The sequence below is a fragment of the Mustela putorius genome, unplaced genomic scaffold (genome assembly GCF_011764305.1).
Source record: "Mustela putorius furo isolate JIRA1106 unplaced genomic scaffold, ASM1176430v1.1 tig00003853_pilon_pilon_pilon, whole genome shotgun sequence".
Classification (NCBI taxonomy): Eukaryota; Metazoa; Chordata; class Mammalia; order Carnivora; family Mustelidae; genus Mustela; species Mustela putorius.
The window spans coordinates 65,551,490-65,571,492 of NW_025422005.1; positions in this window are offsets into that span (position 1 = coordinate 65,551,490).

Consider the following 20,003-nt stretch of genomic DNA (forward strand, 5'->3'; position numbering starts at 1 on the left):
CAGGACAATTTTAAGTTGTCTTCAGGAGGAAGGCAAGGAAAGAGGACACCGTCAGTGGCAAATCGGGAGTGGGAGCTCTAGAGGAGGAGAGCTAGACGTGGGATGGTCCCGGCTCTGCTGTGGGCTTGCTGCTGCTGTCTCTGGAAAATGGTGACCTCGATTCACAGGCCAATCACGGCAAGAAAAACCTGACAAAAGAGGACATACATATGCGGAGCTCTGGCCCAGGCAGCTCAGTACTAATAACACAATGACAATATTTTATTGAGAGTTTACAGGATGCTGAGGACTATTCTAGGGCTCTTCATTTGTTAATATTTTTAAACGTGTGCTATTTTTTTAAAAGATTTTAAAAAATTCATTTGACAAAGAGAGACAGTGAGAGAGGAAATACAAGCAGGGGGAGTGGGAGAGGGAGAAGCAGGCTTCCCGCTGAGCAGGAATCCCAATGCCGGGCTGGATCCCAGGACCCTGGGATGGTGACCTGAGCCAAAGGCAGATGCTTAACAACTGAGCCATCCAGATGCCCCTAAAGAGTGCACTATTATTGGCTGAGTTTTGTAGATAAGGAAATGATTTGTGACAAAGTAGAATTTTAACTGAAAAAGCTAAGAATCCAGGCAGTCTGGCACAGAGTCTATATTCCCAGCCCAAATGCAGATAAATATTTAAGAGAAATACAAAAGAATGGCCACGGTAAGTTCAATTCTCTTAACTTATTTAGTAGGTACATAATCTTGGAAAATACTTTTTTGTCCTTTTTTTGTGTGTTTTTAAAATAAGTGCAATAATACCAGTACCTATCTCATATGGCTGCTGGGAGGTACATTGTACATGACCTTCTTGGTTGCAGTAGTAGGAACCCAACCCACCCTCTCCTCATGCTCCATGGAAAGAGATGGACTTATCGCAAAGGCTCGAGGAGGTTCCCAGATAGGAAGAGAATCAGGGACTCTTGAGGGAAAGAAATGAAGCTCTTCCCTTGGCTCTCAGCAATGCAAGCGTCATCAAAGCTTTTTCCTGCTGGTCTCTCATCCTTCTGTCTGCATGTGAAGTTTATCCTCTGCTACGGAAGAATGTTTCCCTCCATGCAGTGGGGAACTTGGTATTTTGGATTTCTCAGGCTCTCCCCCACCACCTTTGCGAGGGCAGGCCATGATTTGGCCCATAGATAGTGCTCAGATCTTAGTTCCTTCTGCTCTTCTGCCTCCTCTCAGCAGCTGCACCAAATTTCCTCGCGTCCTGTGAGACTATGGAGCACGCTCCCAATGCTGGCCTTTTTCTGGAACTCTCCACCCCAGGATAACAAGAGTGATGATCAGTTATAGAGTATTGATTATGTTCAGGTACTGTTCTATGCACTTAATGTATCACTTAATTCATTTAATACTCGGCATCAAACCTCTGAAACACACACTATTTTACCTCTACTCTACAGATGAAGGAAAGTCATTCATAGAAAGTTATTTTACTCAATGTCACACTGTTAAATCAGTAGCATAGCCTGATTTGAGCCCGGAAAACTTGGCTTCAGAGTCTGAGTCTTTACATCTTCGTTTTTATTTCCTTCAGGACTTTGTTTAAATGCTAGCACTTCAGAGACCTGACCACTCTATCTGAAATAATACCCTTGGTCCTTTCTATCTTTTTCCCATGCTCTATTTTCTTCTAAGCATTTTATCAGTATTTTGGCATTATATTTGTTGGTTGTTATCTGTATTCTCTACTATCACGTAAGTTCAATAAGAATAGTCTTTTTTTAAGTAAATTATTTTAAATTCCAGTATAATTAATATACAGTGTTAAATTAGTTCCAGATGTACAGTATATTGATTCAACAATTCCATATACCCAGCGCTCATCGCAACAAGTGCCCTCCTTAATTTCCATCACTTATTTCACCCATCCCCCCACCCAGAAGAGAATAATGATCTGTTTGCTTAACCACCTGACACATAGAAACATTCAACTATTGGTTAGATGAATTAAATGAACTATTACATGCTTACTACATGCCAAACAATATTCTAGATATTTGGAATGCATCAAGGATCCTTGCTTTTGCACAATTCACATTAGATAGGGACTTGGGGGGAAAAAAACCAATAATTATAATATAAAAATAAATTTCTTAGTTTGTTTGAAGATGATAGATCCTATGAAATGGGAAGGAAGTAGAGCAAGGAAACAGGAGACTGGGAATGCTGCTGAGGAAGGCTGTTGTTAATTCTACCAAAGACCTACACAAAGAAGGGGAGGGAGTGAACCGGTGGAGAGCGTTTCTGGCAGCGAATACAGCCCGTGCAAAGGCCCGGAGGCTGGAGTTGGATTGGAGCATCTTCAGTACTGTGGCTGAGTGGAGTGAGGAGGAAGCGATGAGTGAGGAGTTGAGGTGAAGGAGGTCAGGGGCAGGAAGTTCGTCAAGAGACTCGAGGCTGACTGTTAGTTCTTAAAGAGAAAGGATATGGTTTTGCTGAATGAATTAATGAATGAGTGATCATTAAAAAAGGAAAAACTGTAACTTGCTGGGTCTACTTTAAAAAAGTCCTTGGAATGACTGAGCCACTCTGCTTTGGGCTTGTGTCTATTTCCAAATAAATCCCATGACCATGACCAGGAACCTAAGTAACAAGGTTAGTTCACATTTGGTCAGTTGTCCACTTCTCAGAAAAGAAAAACAAAACCCCAAATTCTTTCTGGACAGAGAGGTGAGTTAATAAAAGAAAATGGTGATTCAGGTTAGTAGAATTGACTGAGACTGAAGGAGAAAAAACAGTTTCCCAAGAAGTCAGCCTGGGATCCCAGATATGGCTGAGGACAGTAAATATTAGCTGGGAATAACCCAGCAAACAGTAAATTCTAATTAAATTGTAATGCTCTTTTATCTCTTTTAGTCATTGAGAAACATTCTGTTTGCACTTGTGGCATCAACTTCAGATTATCTTTCATTAAACTCACTGTTCCAGGCACTGAGGACATAAAATTAATTGACCAAGATGTGCCCTCAAGAAGCTCACACTCTAGCGAGACAAAATATAAACAAATCACATTAATACGAGGTGCTCCCTGCCGTAATGGGGAATGTACTGCCTGCCATGGGGACATGCTGGAGCTCATTATGTTCACAAATCAGAGTTTCATGAAGTAGTGTCCATGGACTGTTGGTGTCGGAATCACCCTGGGAGCTCTTCTTCAAATGCAGATTCCTGGGTCCATCCCAGACCTATGGAACCAGAATCTCGAGGGATAGAGCTTAGGAATCTGTTTTTGTAACATCGCTCCCTATGACTCTTACTCACACTAACATTTGAGAATGATTGTTGTCTGTTCTTTCTTTCCTCCAGTGCTGCCTGGTTAACATTGCTGAGCACAAAACCAGCTGCAATGAGCAGCTTTATGGCTTCGCCGAGTCACAGGGGAATTTGCACGGTCGGTCATTTTGCCACAAGGTGCACAGATCTGAAAATTCGGAACTGAAAATAGAACAGCAGAGGCCCCCAAGCTATGTTTCAGATTTATAAGCCAATGTTGTAGTTGCCTGTATTTAGAACTAAATATTACTGTAGGTGATCGGCTTCATGATTTTTTTATTGTCCATGGTGACTTAATTATTTTTGAAAATGCTCGGCTTTGGAGATAGTCCTCCTTTGACCACTGATAAGCCAACTGCATTGTCCTCAGGGTCAAATAGACATAGTTAACCAAGTTAACCTGATTGCCTGATTGGGCGCCTGGTGGTTCAACTAAACTGTTATCCACATAAAAAAAAAGAAAGAAGGACACTTTCCCTCTTTTTTTTTTTTCCTTTTAGACTCTAACTCCTTTGTTCAAGTTTTGGGTGTAAATACTACTTATTCCCCCTACAAAGAATTTATATCTGTTATCTATGAATTCAGTTAGGGAATCAAATCTGATGCTGATCAACTCAGTACCCCCGACCTCTCTTACTTTCTTTCTCTGCATCACACGGTCCTCTTTTCCCTGTGCTCGTTTCCATTATCACAGTGGGTAGCCCTCATGCTCCCAAATCTGGCTTGCTTTGATATATTCCTAGTGGTTCCCTTTGCTTTTCTTTTACCTAGCTGTAAGATTCAGCAACACTGCCTGATAAATATGCCCTTAAGTAAAACTTTCATAATGTCAGTGTGGTACTTGGGCTTTTCCAGTGGAAGAACAGAGTTTTTCTCAAACCATGTTACATATCCAGTTATTGAAAGAAACGGTCTACTGTCTCAGTCTTTCTTATGACTTACAAGGTTTCATGACCTGCTTCTATTTACAAATTCCCCCTTTTGAACTCTTACTCTTCCCTGGGCAGTCCTTCATTCAGTCAGCAGATTGGCTTACCTAATAACAACCACCAGGGTTCATACTGGCGGATCCATCATTTCTTACCACCCTGGATACCCACCCCAATGCAGTTCGTTGTCCACTCAGTACAAGGCACTGTCCATCTCTGCTTCCTGAGCAGCAGCCTTGGGTGGGAGCTCCTGTAACTTTCCAGCTCCAAGAACCCAACTCTCTATCATGGCCATAAAAATGTTTAAAATTTCTCCCCCTGGATTTCAGTTTCCCTGATAGCATGACTCTCCTTAAACCTTCAGGTTTATTGCTGACTATTCTCCAGCATGTGCTCACTGCCCTACTTGGATCCATTTGGATCCTATGGATCCATAGGATCCATTTCCTTTCAGTTCTTCCACACACTGTCCACATTCCCACCTCTGCACCCTTGCCCATAATGCTCATCTCACCAAAGTGATGTATCTCAGTCAGATCCTGCTGTTGGCACCTTACTCATGCAGCCACAACTCACCCTTTCTGCAAGAATCCAGTCCTACCACCTTCACAGAGCTTCTGCAAGAATTTTGTCCCTTGTTGAGTGTCCCTTTTCTCATTCTTTTTGGACATTCTAAGTACCGTGTTATTATCTAGACCTCATTATTCATGCTCTTTATTTGGTGTGTGTTTTTTACCTAATACTTTGTCTCCAGTTGGCTTCTCAGTGTCAGTGTTGGCTTTGCACTGGGCTCTTTGGGTATTTGGACTGTTTATTACAGTGCGCATGTGGCAAGTGCTCTATCCAGTTCTAGACGCATAGTAAGCTCCCAAAGAGCCATTGTATACAGTGTGCGCCAGGATAAGCAATTGTTAAAGAGGAAATTGACCAAATTACTTCTACAAGGATGATGATCAGTGGTACTACCCAGAAACTATCATGTTCATTGGTCAGCAAGAAAGTTATTTTCAGTATGAATCTCCATCAATGAGTGATTCTTTTTACTAAAGAAATAGGATTTTTTCCTTCTTCACCACTGTACCTCAGAAAGGTAAATCTTAATCTTGTTTAAATCCCAAAACTAGAAATAAAATCCCTTGAATGAAATAGAGGACTGGATTCTAGTGCCAAATGTTATGGGGTGAGATTACTATTGACATGGGTAAGCAAAAAGTAATCCAGATTCAACTGATTCAAAAATCTCGAACTTTTCTTTTGGTCTTCATTGCTAAGGTTTCTTGCTAGTTCCTAAGTGAGCTAATTAACATCATAACTTCTGTTGTGGTCCTTGAAGCTGCTTTATTAATTGTACCTGGGATACCTGGATAAGAGCTTGTCGTTCTCTATGTTTCTTCTCATATAAACTTTTCTGATTGAATGTTCTTTCTTACTAAAGATTTTCTTTGAAGTATTCAAGTGGCAGAACCACATGGACCTTACTCAGATCAGGACTTTTTCAGCACAGGTCCTGGAAATCCCTTTCAGTCACTGTGAGCATGAAAGGAAACTTACTGGCTTGTGTAGGCTGGACATCAAGGGTAGATCTAGTTTCATGCACGTTAAAATCTAAAACTCTAATGATGTTATCAGGCTTTTCTCTTCATTCCTTGACTCTTCTTCTTGCTGTGTATCAGTTTGAATTTTTTATACTCCAGATGAGCTTTTCACATATGACTAGTTAAGGAGGCTACCAGAGAGCACAATTATCTGTTTCTAGCTTAATAACTCTAGAGGAAATAAATATTCTCTCTAACCTTTGTCTTCAGGAAAGACTGATTGGTCCTGCATGACATAAAGTTCCTAAGAACTAATTACAGAGGCACTGGGTTTTATAATTAGTCTAGTGTTGGTTGTGTCTTTTCTCCCTAAGACCCAATCACCTCCAGTGGCCAGGCTATGCTGGGCACCACATGTAACAGCACCATAAGATTACATGTGTTGAAGGAAGAATTCTCAAAAAAAAAAAAAAAAAAAAAAAGAAGTGATGTTGGCCATTCGGTGTATATCTACAATTATGACCTAATTGTGGGGATTATACTGTCTAGATTGGGAACAATGAGGGAAGCAGGATGCATCCTGACATAGAATGCTATCCTAACAAGATTTTTTTTGCCTCATGGTACTTTGTAAGATTGTATTTTACAAAGATCACTACAACAAATCTTACATCCTACCTATTTTCTTCAGTGTGATCTTACCACTTCCCAGGCAAGAGACGGGGTCTAACTCCTTCCAACTGTCACCAAAGTCTGGACTGTGAGCAATAGAATAGCACAATACACATGGGACAGTCTTCTGGAGCCAGGCTAGAAGTCTTGCATCTTCAGCCATGGTCTCTTGGAATGTTGTGCTTGGGATGTTCCTTCTTGGAACCCAGAATCCATACCATGAGAAACCCAAGCTACATGGTTTGGCCATATGTATATGTTCTGATAGATAGTCCTAGCTAATCCATGCCTTTGAGTGATCTCCAGCCCAAACACCACCCATGTGGCTGAAATAACTCTTGGAAGTGTATCCTTCAGCCCCAGGCTCTTCAGGTCCTGGTCATTTGTGTCCCTCTCAGCTGAGACTCCAGACAAGAGACTAGGGAAGATAAGCTACACCACTGTGTCCTGGTGGAATTTGTGACCCTTCAAATTAGTGAGTCTAATAAAAAAAAGCAGTTGCTTTCTATACTAAATTTGGTTGGATTATTTTGAAGGAATAGCTAAGAAGAGCATATTTCATGCTTTCAGTGCTAGCATGGGTTTTGGCAGAGAACAGAGAATGTATTTCCCTCCTGACATATGAAACCCAGTTACTCCAGATGAGAAACATACCTTCTGAAAATAATATTATCAGAGAGGAATTCATAGATAGATTTTTTTTTATTAGAGACAATCAAATATATTCTTTTAAAAGAGTGAGATCTTAATTTTGTGATCTTAATTCAGTGAAGGATAATAATTAATGGAGAGAAATGTAAAATAAAACCCAGGATAGGGTGATTAGTGATCAGCACCTACTTGGGAGAACAATGAGATGCTGACTTGATTGACATGTTATGGACGGGAGTAGAGATGAATTTCATAACAAGACAATGTATTAGGGTCTTGAATGTTTTGCTAAGAAGATTATATTTAGATAAGGATTGATAGAAGGCTGTTAAAATGTATTCTACTTGAAAGTTATACACCAAATACGGTAAGGGAGATTGTTGAAACCATGTTTGAAAAGATAGAGTGAAGAGTAGGAGAAGCATCAGTAACAATCTCAACATGCAGTGACAAAAGAGTCTGCAGAAAATATGAAGAGCATTGAATACATGTACAAATGGTGGAAGCAAAATAAGATAATGGTCCAGCTGATTGTAATTCGAGGTTAATTATAATTTCTTGTTTCCTATAGATAACTAATCTCCACAATAATACCAGAGCATGGCCACAGTGGGTGATGAGGGGCAGCTGAGAAAGAAGCTTATTTTGAGGGAATTTTCAGTGTTAGTGGTTAATATATAACTTTCAAAAATTGCAGAGGAAACAAAGATGTTTTCATTTGACATATCTGTGCTCTTAGGTTTTCACACCAGTCTTATCATTCATGGTTCTCAAACTGAACTAACAGATTATGTTGTACTTGATGTAGTGTACTTCTGGTTTAGAACTTTGAAATCCCTCCACTAGCTAGGGGATCTAGAGCAAGTAACATTTTTAGAACTTAGTTTTAATATTGGGAAGCTATTAATGGACTATTTCATTGATTTTTGTGGAAGAATCAGATAAATTAATAGACAGGAAATGTTTTTGTATACTATCAAGTGGTATACAGATAAGATTCTTAAGATAAGACTATTTTAGGAAGACTCACAAGAATCTATTTTTATGCTTGAGTTTTCACGTCCGAGAGACCACCAAGGAGCCAAGCACCCATGCAATCACACGAGGGTTTGACAAGCTTAAGTTTGGGCCCAAGTATACCTGACACAGTGGAGTAGGGACTTGGACCCTCAACCAGATTACAGTCAGAGTTTTTAAAGGCAGAGTAGGCATAGACTCAGCCGTGGGTGAGGACAAAGGGGATTAGGGATGGCATAAGTCTCTAAGGACTTTTGGAAGCGAGGTTTCCAGGACCTTGAGGGGCTAGCTATTGTCTGGGGAAAAGGTTATTCATTACCAGTAATAAAAATCTTCTCGTGAGACCCTTTAGATGTATATCAGTGGGTCATATGCTTGGGAATGATTGGTGACACTATCTTGGAGGTTTAGAGATAAAGTTTCACATTTCTTCCATCAAGTGTCCTTGTTAGTGAGATTTAGGTTTAGAAGAAATTTAACTTTATTTACATTTCCTTCTGCCTCAGCCTCCTTCAGTTTTATGGTGGAGAGGGCGACATTAGGGCTTAAGGAACTGAGTTATTTGTCTCTTGAAATTGGACTATTGAGAAGATAGCTTCTTTGTTGTAAATCACTAGGACATTTGTAAACCGAGGGAGACTCCTGTCTTGCAGGATTGTGATTTCTGCAAGTTAACTATTTGTTTTTCTTTTAGGGCAGCCAGGGGTGGCTGAGGAATGTCACACATACTACTGAAGGGAGGGGAGTGGGCGGAGAAGGGGTGCAAGGTGCCAGCTTTTGCTTTGCCAAGATGGCTGTACTTATGTCAGGGCTAGACTCGAGGTGGGTACAGCCTTGTTTTTCTTGGCCTTCACACTATTAGAATATTTCATATATCAAAGGAATACATTATAGAGATAAAAGCTCTGAGAGGTAATATACAATAGGTTGTTGTCCTCGATTCTACATGGTGCTATCAAGAAGGGTGAATTAGCCCAAACTGAAGGTTGAGGAACACCACTGGATGTTGGGTTAGACTTGACCCATTTTATAGGATGAGGAGTCAGAAATCAGTGCAGAGGTAACAAAATATAGTTATCCAAAGGTAAGAAATGAGGAACCAAATCAGTCAGAGAAACAGATTTAGATAGGCTGGAGGAAGTCAGAATGATATCATTAAGTATTAGTAGGAGAGTCAGAGACAGTGGCATGACCAATTTCCTCTATCCATTGGTCTTCTTAGTGTGGGGTTTTCTCTCCAAGGGGTTAGATGCCCAAAGGGGTATTCTCCAATATTAATGCTTTATTATGAGTTGCATCCTTTTCATTCTTACAATTCTCAAAATTGCTATACTTCATAGTTTGAATAAGAGAACCCTGTTCATGTCTCAAGCTTAGACTCCAAGAGCTGAGGAATAGAAAACCTGTTGTCCTAGTTGGCTCATGCTCAGCATCGTGGACAGAGCCTGCCAATTATGAGGGCAGGTGACACCATAGACACTATATATCAAGTCTCTACTTTGTATTAGGAATCCCAAAGGCTGCAACTATAGTTTTCTTTATCCTTTTGCAATCCTGTTACCTCAGAAGTTGTTCTACCCCCTTGTTGCCTTCTTTGGATTATTCATTCTACCAGCTTGGGTCTTCACCCTTCTTTTGAGCCTAGAGAATGTCCATCATCTTTTGATTCCAGGTCTCCCAGAGCCACAGGCCACGCTTGCTCTACTCAAGGAATTTAATTTGGTTCCTGTTGTCAGGGTCAAAACCTTGAAGAGATTAGTCAGCTATGGCAATTACATCTCCTGTTGGCTAGGTGTTAATGTGGTCAGTTATATTTCAGGTCAAACATTGAGGTTATCTACCATTTCCATATGTTATTTGAGTGATGGAGCAGAATTTCATCATTACCAAGTAATGCTGTGTATCTGAAAGCAAACAGAGATTGGATGGTGGGTACAGTTAGAGTTTATAAATAAAAAATGTAAAACATATCTTTTCCACCTGCAATTTTTTTTCAACTCTGGCATTGGATTTGAATTACATTTCAAGGTGAAATTAAAGGAAACATTCCTTCAGTTAAAAAAAAATCATCTTTTCTATTTTAGAATGAAAATTCTAGATTTGGTGCAGATAGTACAGTGTTCCTAAATACCTCAAACCCAGTGTATTTGTCCTGTTCAGTGAATAAATATTGATACATCATTACTATGTGAAGTCCAAAATTCATTCAGATTTCCTTACTTCTCCTCTACTGTCCTTTTTCTGTTCCAGAGTTCCATTGAGGATACCATCTACTTTTGTCTTTTTAGGTTCTGTTGACTGTGATAATTTCTCAGATTTTTGATGTTTTTGATGACTTTGACAGTTTTGAGAAGTACTGCTCAGGAATTTTGTAGATTGTCCTACAATTGGTATGTGTTTATGTTTTTCTCTTAGCCTGGGATTATGGGCTTTGGAGAAGAAGATCACAAACATTAATTACCATTCTTATTGTATTGAGATTACAGACTAGCAAAACGACTTCTCATTGTAGGTGTTGCAGGTGTTAACATAGATCACCTGACTGGGGTTTATTCCTCAGGTTTCTCCACTGTAAAGTTACTCTTTTTGTCCCTTTTTCCATAGCGTATTCTTTGGAAGGAAGTCTCAGTCCACAATTAATATGTACGGAGTTAAGGTTTAACTCCTTCAGGGGTCATAATATATGAACCTGTTTGAACTCTGTTGCATGGAAGATTTGTTTACTCTTCTCCATTCATATATGTAAACTTTTTTTTAAAGATCTAGATGAATGCATGGGTATCCATCTTATACTTTGGGCTATAATTTGATATTTTATTTAATAAACTTAATTTTTTAAGAGAAGTTTCAGGTTCATAACAAAACTGAATGGTAGGTTCAGAAAGCTCCCATACACATGCACAGCCCCTCCCCCATCAACATGACATACGAGAGTGATATATGTGTTACAATCAATGAACCTAAATTGACATACGGTTATTACCCAAAGTCCATACTTTACATTAGTGTTCACTTTTGGTGTACATTCTATTATTTTGATAACTATATTAGAACATGCACGCACCATTATAATATTGTATAGAATAGTTCCACTGACCTATTTATTCATCCCTCCCTCTTGCTAATCCCAGTCTCAACCACTGATCTCTTTACTTGCTTTTGCCAGACTGTCCTATAGTTAGAATCGAATGGTATGTAGCCTCATCAGATTATCTTTTCTTTCTCAGTAATATGCACTTAAATTTTCTTTGTGTGTTTTCACAGATTGATAGCTCACTTCTCTCTAGTGCTGAATAATACTTCATTGTTTGTATGGCATCACACTTTATCCATTCACCTACTGAAGGACATCTTGGTTGTTTGGTAGTTATGAATATAGCTACTATAAACAGCTGTGTGCCACTTTTTGGTGGATTGAAACTTTCAGCTCCTTTGAGTGAATGCCAGGGAGTGTGATAGCTAGATTGTACGATAAGAGTATGTTTAGTTTTGCAAGAAACTGCCAAACTATGAAGTGGTTCTAGTATTTTGCATTCTCACAGCAATGAATGAGAGTTGCTTTTGCTGCATGTCCTTGCCAGTATTCGGTGTTTGTAAATGTTCAGGATTTTGGCCATTCTAATAGTTATATCCTATTTTAATTTGCATTTCCTTAATGACATATGCTGTTGAGCTTTTCCCATATGCTTGTTTGCCATATGCGTAATCTTTTTGGTGAGGTGTCTGTTTAGGCCTTTTGCCCATTTTTATATCAGGTTGTTCATTTCCTTATTGTTGAGTTGTGTGATTTTGAATACTTTGGATAACTGTCCTTTATCAGGTATGTCTTTTACAAATAATTTCTCTGAGCCTGTGGCTTATCTTTTTATTTTCTGGACAGTGTCCTTCACAGAACAGAATTTTAAAATTTTAATGAAGTCCAATTATCAATTGTTTCTTTCATGGACCATGCCTTTGGTATTCAGTCTAAAAATTCATGGCCAGTGTCAGGGCCCCCTAGATTTTCTCCTATTTTATCCTCTAGGAGTTTTTATAGTTTAGCACTTTACATTTAGGCCTATGTTCCATTTTGGTTTAATTTTTGTGAAGATAGAAAACTCTTTTTTTTTTTTTGCATATGGTGTACAGTTGTTCAGAACCATTTTTAAAATAAAAATTTTATTTACTTATTTGAGAAAAAGTGATAGAATATGAATGGGGCATGGGGCAGAGGGACAAGCAGACTCCCTGCTGAGTGAGAAGCTCAATGCAGGGCTTTATCCCAGGTCCCTGAGATCAAAACTTGAGTGAAGTCAGATGGTTAACTGACTGAGCCACCCAAGCACCCCTCCAGGACCATTTTTGAAGAGACTGACTTTTCTCCAGTGTGTTGCCCTTACTCTCTCATCAAAGATCAGTTGTATTTCAGCTTTGGTCAAGGGGAGCTCTTTCCATTGGCCAAGTTGTCCCCTTTGATGATATATTCCCATCATTAATTTTTTTTTTTTTTTTGAGAACTTCCCTACTTTCTGGCACTACAAGATACTCCAGGCTCATTTTGTATATTTCCTGCCCCATTCCTGGAACAGCAATTTCTTCAAGGAACTTTGGTTCCTTTTATTGGAGAATGGAATTTGAAGCCAAGATCTGACTATAAGATACGTACGTTGTTATTGGACTATCACTGTTTTAAGCCCTCTTAGATGGTAAAGCAATGAAATAGATGTGTGTCTATCAAGCCATGTATACATACATACACAATGAACACACACACACACACACACACACACTTCTGTATGTAATTCTGTACCTGTATTAAGCTAGTCAGTTCACTGATGTTTCCAACCCTTCTAATGCATTCCCACATATATCATTCTATCCTCCTTTTCTTGCTTAACTGTGACTTTTCACTCCAAAACTGAGAAACTTTGGTAACACCATCCCATCTTACTTTCATTTAATTTTTCAATTCTGGTACATATATATATATAATGATTTCAGAATAGTTAACCCACAGGTACCTGGTATCTGCCTTCAGCTCAGGTCATGATCTCAGGGTCTTTTGATCGAGCCCCGCATCCACCTCCTTGCTCAGCTGGCAGCCTGCTTCTCCCTCTGCCTGCTGCTCCCCCTACTTGTGCGCTCTCTCTCTCTCTGTTTCTGACAAATAAATAAATAAAATCTTTTAAAAAAAATAACTGTTAACCTGTAACTCTACGGAAAACAACTTTATAGAATACAGTGTTTTGCATATTTCTTTTTTCTCCCCTGTAGTCTTATAGACTAATCACTTCCAAAGTTCCTTTACTTGGCAACATTTCCTCCTACCCCATTTCAGTGAGGATGTATCATACATTTGTAATAGAGTTATACTCTCTTGTCACATCATTTTGCATTACATCATGGAATCCCCCAACTTTCTAAATGTTTTTTTTTTTAAATATACATACATTAAGTTTCACTCTTAGTGCTGTAAATTTCCATGGATTTTCACAACTGTGATAATGTCATTATGGCATTATACATAACAATTTCACTGCACCAAAAAAATCCCCATTTCCCTTCCCCATAGACCCACCTGCCATGTCTCCCTAGAAATGGCTAATCTGTTTATTTTCTTTAAAATTTTGACTTTTCCAGAACATCATTTACATGGAATTATACACTATATCGACTTTTCAGTCCGTCTTCTTTTACTTAGTAATGAGTATTCAAGGTTCATCCATGTTTTTGCATAGCTTCATAGTACATTATTTTTAATCACCAAACAGCATTCTATCCGATGGCTAGCCCACAGTTTGTTTATCCATTCACCTATTGAAGAACAGTTGGTCGTTCTCATTTTTTAGTAACTATGAACAAAGCTTCTATAATATTTATGTGCAGGTTTATGTAGACATTAATTTTCAAATGAATTGGGTAAATATCTAGGCATACAATCGCTGAATCATATGGTAAACTATGTTTAGTGTATAAGAAACTGCCAAACTGTCTTCCAGGGTAGTGACATTGCGTTCCTACCAGCAATGAACGTGAGTTCTTGTTGCTCTGCGTTCCTGCCAGAGACGGATATTGTCAGCTCTTTGGATGTTAGCCATTCAAATCAGCATGTAGTGCTATCTCATTATTGCTTTAATTGGCATTTATTTAATGCCAAGTGATGTTGAGTATCTTTTCTTAGACCCATTTGCCATATGTATAACTTCTTTGGTGAAGTGTCCAGATCTTCTGCCCATTTTTAAATTGTGTTTGGCTTTTATTGTTGAGTTTTAGCATTCATTGTATGTTTTGGAGGCAAAAACTTTGTCAGATGTGTGATTTGCAAATATTTTCTCCCAATGTATAGCTTGTCTTTTCATTTCTTTAACAGTTCTTTGCAGAGCAGAAGTTTTTAGTTTTTCGTTTTTTTTTTTGGTTTTTTTTTTGTTTTTTTAATTTGACAAAGATCACAAGTAGGCAGAGACGCAGGCAGAGAGAGAGGAGGAAGCAGGCTCTTGGCCAAGCAGTTAGCCTGATGTGGGGCTTAATCCCAGGACCCTAGAATCATGACCCAGGCCGAAGGCAGAGGCTTTAACCCACTGAGCCACCCAGGCACCCCAGAAGTATTTAATTTTTTTAAAAAGTTCAATTTATCATTTTTTTTCTTTCATAGTTGTGCATTTCTTATTATATCTAACAGCTCATCACCAAATTTAAGGTTACAGAGACCGTTTTCTTCCAAAAATGTTATAGTTCAAAATTCTATATTTAAGCCTATGATCTACTTTTGGTGATCTTTTTTGTGAAAGATGTAAAGTCTGCTTCTAGTTTTTTTCTTTTGATGCAGATACCAATTGTCCCAGTACCATTTATTGAAAATACTGTTCTTTCTCTTTTGAGTTACCTTTGTGTCTTTGTCAAAAATCAGTTGACTATATTTGTATGGGTCTACTTTTGGAATTTAGCCAAATTTACAGAGGACACAGTTCCCACAAGACTACTCTAGGACACCAACTGCAAGTTCAAGGAGCCCCTTGGAGTTCCCTCACTTCAGACCAGCTGGCTACTCTTATTGCTAGTCTTCTGTGTCAGCTAGTGTTTTTTACTCAAACACTAGTGTGGATGTTGCTATGAGAATATTTTGTATATATCACTGACATCTGCAATCAATTTACTTTAAGGAAGGGAAATCACCCACTATAATATGGATGAGTCTAATCCAATCAGTTCAAGTCCTTAAGAGTAAACACTGAGGTTTACCAGAGAGGAAAAAATTTGCCTCAATACTGTAACAGCTCCTGCCTGTTTCCAAACTGCTAGTCTGCCCTGCAAATTTTGGACTTGCCAGCTACTATGAAGATTCATGAGCCAATTTCTTATAAAAAAATTCTCTCTCTCTTTCTTAATGATCAATTAGGGTTCTCAAGAAAATCAGGGTTTATAGATACAATACAGCTATAATATTTTCAATATAGTTACAAATTCATGGGGTCCCTGTGACCACTCACAGGTTTGATAATTTGCTGGAACAACTGACTCAGAACGGGACTATACTTATAATTCAAGTTTTTATTACAGTGAGAAAAACACAGATTGAAGGTGCTCGGGTGGCTCCATTGGTTGAGCGTCTGTCTTTCACCTTGGGCACCCTGCTCAGCGGGGAGTGTGAGTTTCCCTCTCCCCCTGACCCTCCCTGCTGCTCCTGCACATGCTCTCTCTCTCAAATAAGTAAATAAACAAAATCTTAAAAAAAAAAAAAATCAGCCAAAGCAAGAGATGGTCAAGGCAGAGTCCAGGAGGGGTTCAAATGTGGAACTCCTGGTTGTCCTCTCTCCATGGAGTCATAGGCAACATTACCTCCTCTTGGCTACTGTGTGAAACAATACATATAGAGTATTACCAGCAAGGGAAGCTCACCAAAGCTTGTGGTGTCCAGAGTTTTTATTGGGGCTTGACTTTACACTTCCTGTATAGCTGACCTTAGTCTCGAGTCCCTCCCAGAGACTGAGCTAAGACTGTTGGTCTCTAGTTCCTCAGGAGTTCAGAACCAATATGGTGTGCCCCAAAGCTCCCATGATGAATCACACTGTTGGGCTATCTGGTGGCCAGTCTCTGAGCCAACAAAGGAGCTTCTATCAGGCAGGACATTCCAGAGACATGGAGATCAGCCTTCAGTTGAAGGCAAAGCTCAGACCTCTCTTTGGGCAAAGTTAATTCTTCATTACAAATCACATAAAAAATATATATGAAATTTACATATCATGAAACAGAATTTAAATATGCATGGTAGTGATGGTATTTACCAGTGCTGAAAAATACACACTTTGAAATTTTTAAAGAACTTATAACCTTTTCCTTTCCTAAGTAGATTTTTATAATATGTTTAAGGATTTTGTAACACAGCTTTTTTAAATAAGGAAGGTGTTTAAAATGGTCAGTTTTTGTCGTTAGGCATTTTAGTTGTTGAAGTCTTTCTATATTATTACACGTTCATCTTTACAGGCTGTTGTTTCTCGCTAACACTCTAGGAAAGAGAGGAGCCCCACACATGGTCTTTCCTTCATGGATGTATTCTTCCAACTGGGGTCACAATCCCTTAAAGTTAGCTTATCATCCTTCGCTTCTAAAATGTTTTTGTGTGTCTGTTTTTCAGTGATTAGGTTACTATATAAAGCTCTCTTCACTGGTTTTCATTAGCTTATAATATTTTTGAAATGTCACCTCTTGAAAACAAATTGAGCTAAAACCAAAATAGCTGTATCTTCATTTCCAGCCTATTGGCCCCTGTAGTGCCACCAAAAGGCAATCACCACTTACTTTGAGATTTAACTTATCAGAGACAGAATGCTAAGGGAAAGCAGGCTCATTTTGGGGGGTGGTTCTTTTCCCTTGAACAATGAGAGGCGGGAGCTACTGTGAAGTCCACACGATGATGTGTGTGTGCTCAGAGACTGCATTGCTTGGGTGGTTTCAGAGAAAAACACTTTTTGAACACAGGATTTTTCATTCTCCCCCTATTATCTCAGGCTGCCCCTGCTGGGTCTATAGGGTGATTATGTCTGAGTCAGTAGTCTGTAATACTCTCATCTCACTTGGAAGTGTTGCATACAAATCATCCATTAAAAGGGCAGACTAGAAGATAACACTGAATGCAGTTTTAAGTTTCGGTAGATGCCTTTCAATTTTGTGTAGCTTCGGGGAGGATTCCCTGCAAACTGCTCTCATTTAAAGCTTTTTTCATTTCCTCACTAATTCATAAATTCATTTTCCATTAAGCACAACTTCATTATTTCCTTTTCCCTTTTGTACACTGTCACAGTGAAGTGGGGACCCGAAAGTTCTTTAATCTCAAGGGTAGCACACATTTCATTTTTGAATCATTTTGTCTTGAAAAAGTTCCTCAACTAGATCTAGGCTAGAGAAAATCTAATCTAGTTTCAGTGGACAATCTGTTTTAGGTCCTAGCCTTTTGACTCAGGTTGTCTTGGAATGAGAAAATATGACCTAGTTTAAGTCTGGTCTTACTAAATATATCAAACTCTTGAAACGCTTGCATTTATAAACTTTCCTTTCTAATTTTTCTTGTATTCATTAGTTGTCTTCGCTTATTTCAGATCAGAAATATTATTCTGTAAATGGGATCCACTGCCTAGGACATAGAACTAAGCAACATTAGTTCATTCATGTTAATTTAGAAAGCATTACACTATTACTAGTCTTATGAGGATTAGACTTAAAATAATATTAAGAGTAATACAAGATAATTTACCTGCCATTTTATGAACCATAAATGTGTTCACCCAAATTTTAGAATTGTAGTTTTTTAAAAAACTAAATATTTGCAAATATGTTCTAAACTTGAAACTGTTTTGAAAGTTATCAAGTAAGTGAAAGAAAGACATTCATAGATTTTTATACTAACCTTACATTTTATACTATAACCTGGACTTTAATACTGAGATAACTTTATTTGTAAAAGTTCATCTTGCTTGAGAATTTTAACTAAGCTGTTCTCACTGTGCTACATTTACGGGGTATAACTCTGGCCACTTAGTCATCCAATCATTTGTTTATATTCTGTGGTAACATATTCCCTTGGTTTGTCTCTTCTTTTTAAAAATTTTTATTTATTTATTTTAAAGACGTTATTTATTTATTTATTTATTTATTTATGGGGGGGAGGTTGATAATAAGAGACAGAGAATATGAGAGGGGGAAGCTCATAGGGAGAAGCAGACTCTCTGCTCAGCAGGGAGCCTGATGCACAACTCAATCCCAAGACATCATGACCTGAGCTGAAGGCAGTCACTTAACCTACTGAGTTGCTTAACCAACTCAGCCACCCAGGCGCCCCTTGGTTTACCTCTTAATGAAGCTCCTGAGTCCTCTTATGTTGTTGTTGTATGTTTTTATAAAAGAACACTAATTGTATTCCTGGATTGATTGAATACAAAGGCATATTATTTTATATATAGTAGGTACTTAAAGTTTATTCTCAGGTAGAGCACTACTCAGTATTTCTGAACAGCTCAAGTGACAAAGTCGATAATTGTGGTGAGTGACAGTAGAAGGCTGTGACAACTCTAGTGTATCACTTCCACACTCTGTGGTCTGTTCTCTCTGAGGTCTCCCAGATCTTAATTGGTGTATTTGGAGTTTAAAAAGGCATGGCGAAGCTATGTTAGACTAACGTCAGCATTTTGGTTTGTGTGTATGTTTTTTATTTTTATTTTTTAGACAGCAATAGTTCTGAAAACATTTTCTATGTTAAAAGAATCGAAGGGCTGATTCGGGGTCAGTGGTGAAATTGAGTATTGGTATGGGTAACTATGTGGGGTTTTTCAAAAATTTTTCTTATGGAATGCCTTTATTATTTTATTTTTTCAAGAAGGTACTATTAAAAAAAAAAGAAGTTCCTATTTCAATTAACCAGAATACTAGGATATAGTATGGGAAATACTGATATAGACATGGATTTTTAAATCTACCCCTGGATTAAGACATAATAGCAAAAAATAGTTACCTGGGTCATATAACTTAGAACTTTTATGGTTTTTATTGCTTTTACTGAATTGTTCTTTGGTGTGGTTTTTCATTGGCTTACACTCAAGGACACTTGAGGAAATGGTCCTATGAAATTCATTTTTTTGTCTAATGTAAGGATATTATTATGATATACAGACATTAGCAAGAGCATAAAACTTATGACAGATTATATTTTCCCCAAATGACTTCAATGATATTTTCCATTTCCATATACTCTTGTGCAATGTGACCTTGTCACTCCTCCATTAAAACGGGGATCCATTTCTTCAACCCCTTAAATCTGGGTGGGCTTGGCGATTGACTACTTTGGCAGAAGCAGATTGTATGACTTCAGAGGTTGGGTAGTAAGGAGGCTTTCAGTGTGTACCAGGGTCTCTTGGAATGCTTATTTTGGGATGCTCCCTCATGGACCTCAGAACCCATGTCATGTGAAACCCAAATGACTTGGAGAGACCATGAATGGGGGCTTGGTCCATGATCCCTTTCACGATTTTAGCAGGCAGCCCTGTCAGATGGCTGCAGCCCCCAGTGGGCATCAGACTGTAGTTTCATGAGAAACCCCGGGTGGGAGCTACCTTACTGAGCTCAAGCAACCAACAGAAATGTAAGAAATAAGAATAAATCAGTTTTTCAAAGGCACGTTTTGGAGTGGTGTTGTTACATGGCAACGGGTAATAGGACAGAACTTGAATGAATAAAGCACTCCTACTTAAAGTTTTTACCTCCATTTTATGACTGTAACCTTGTTTTTCCTTTGACATGACTCTAGTATGTGCTTTGCATTTATACTATCTAGTTTCTATTTTATCCATCTCTGTAAAGTGCCTTAAATTCATTTTTCAAGAAGTTTGGATGTACACAATTCTGTGTGTAAAATTCACATC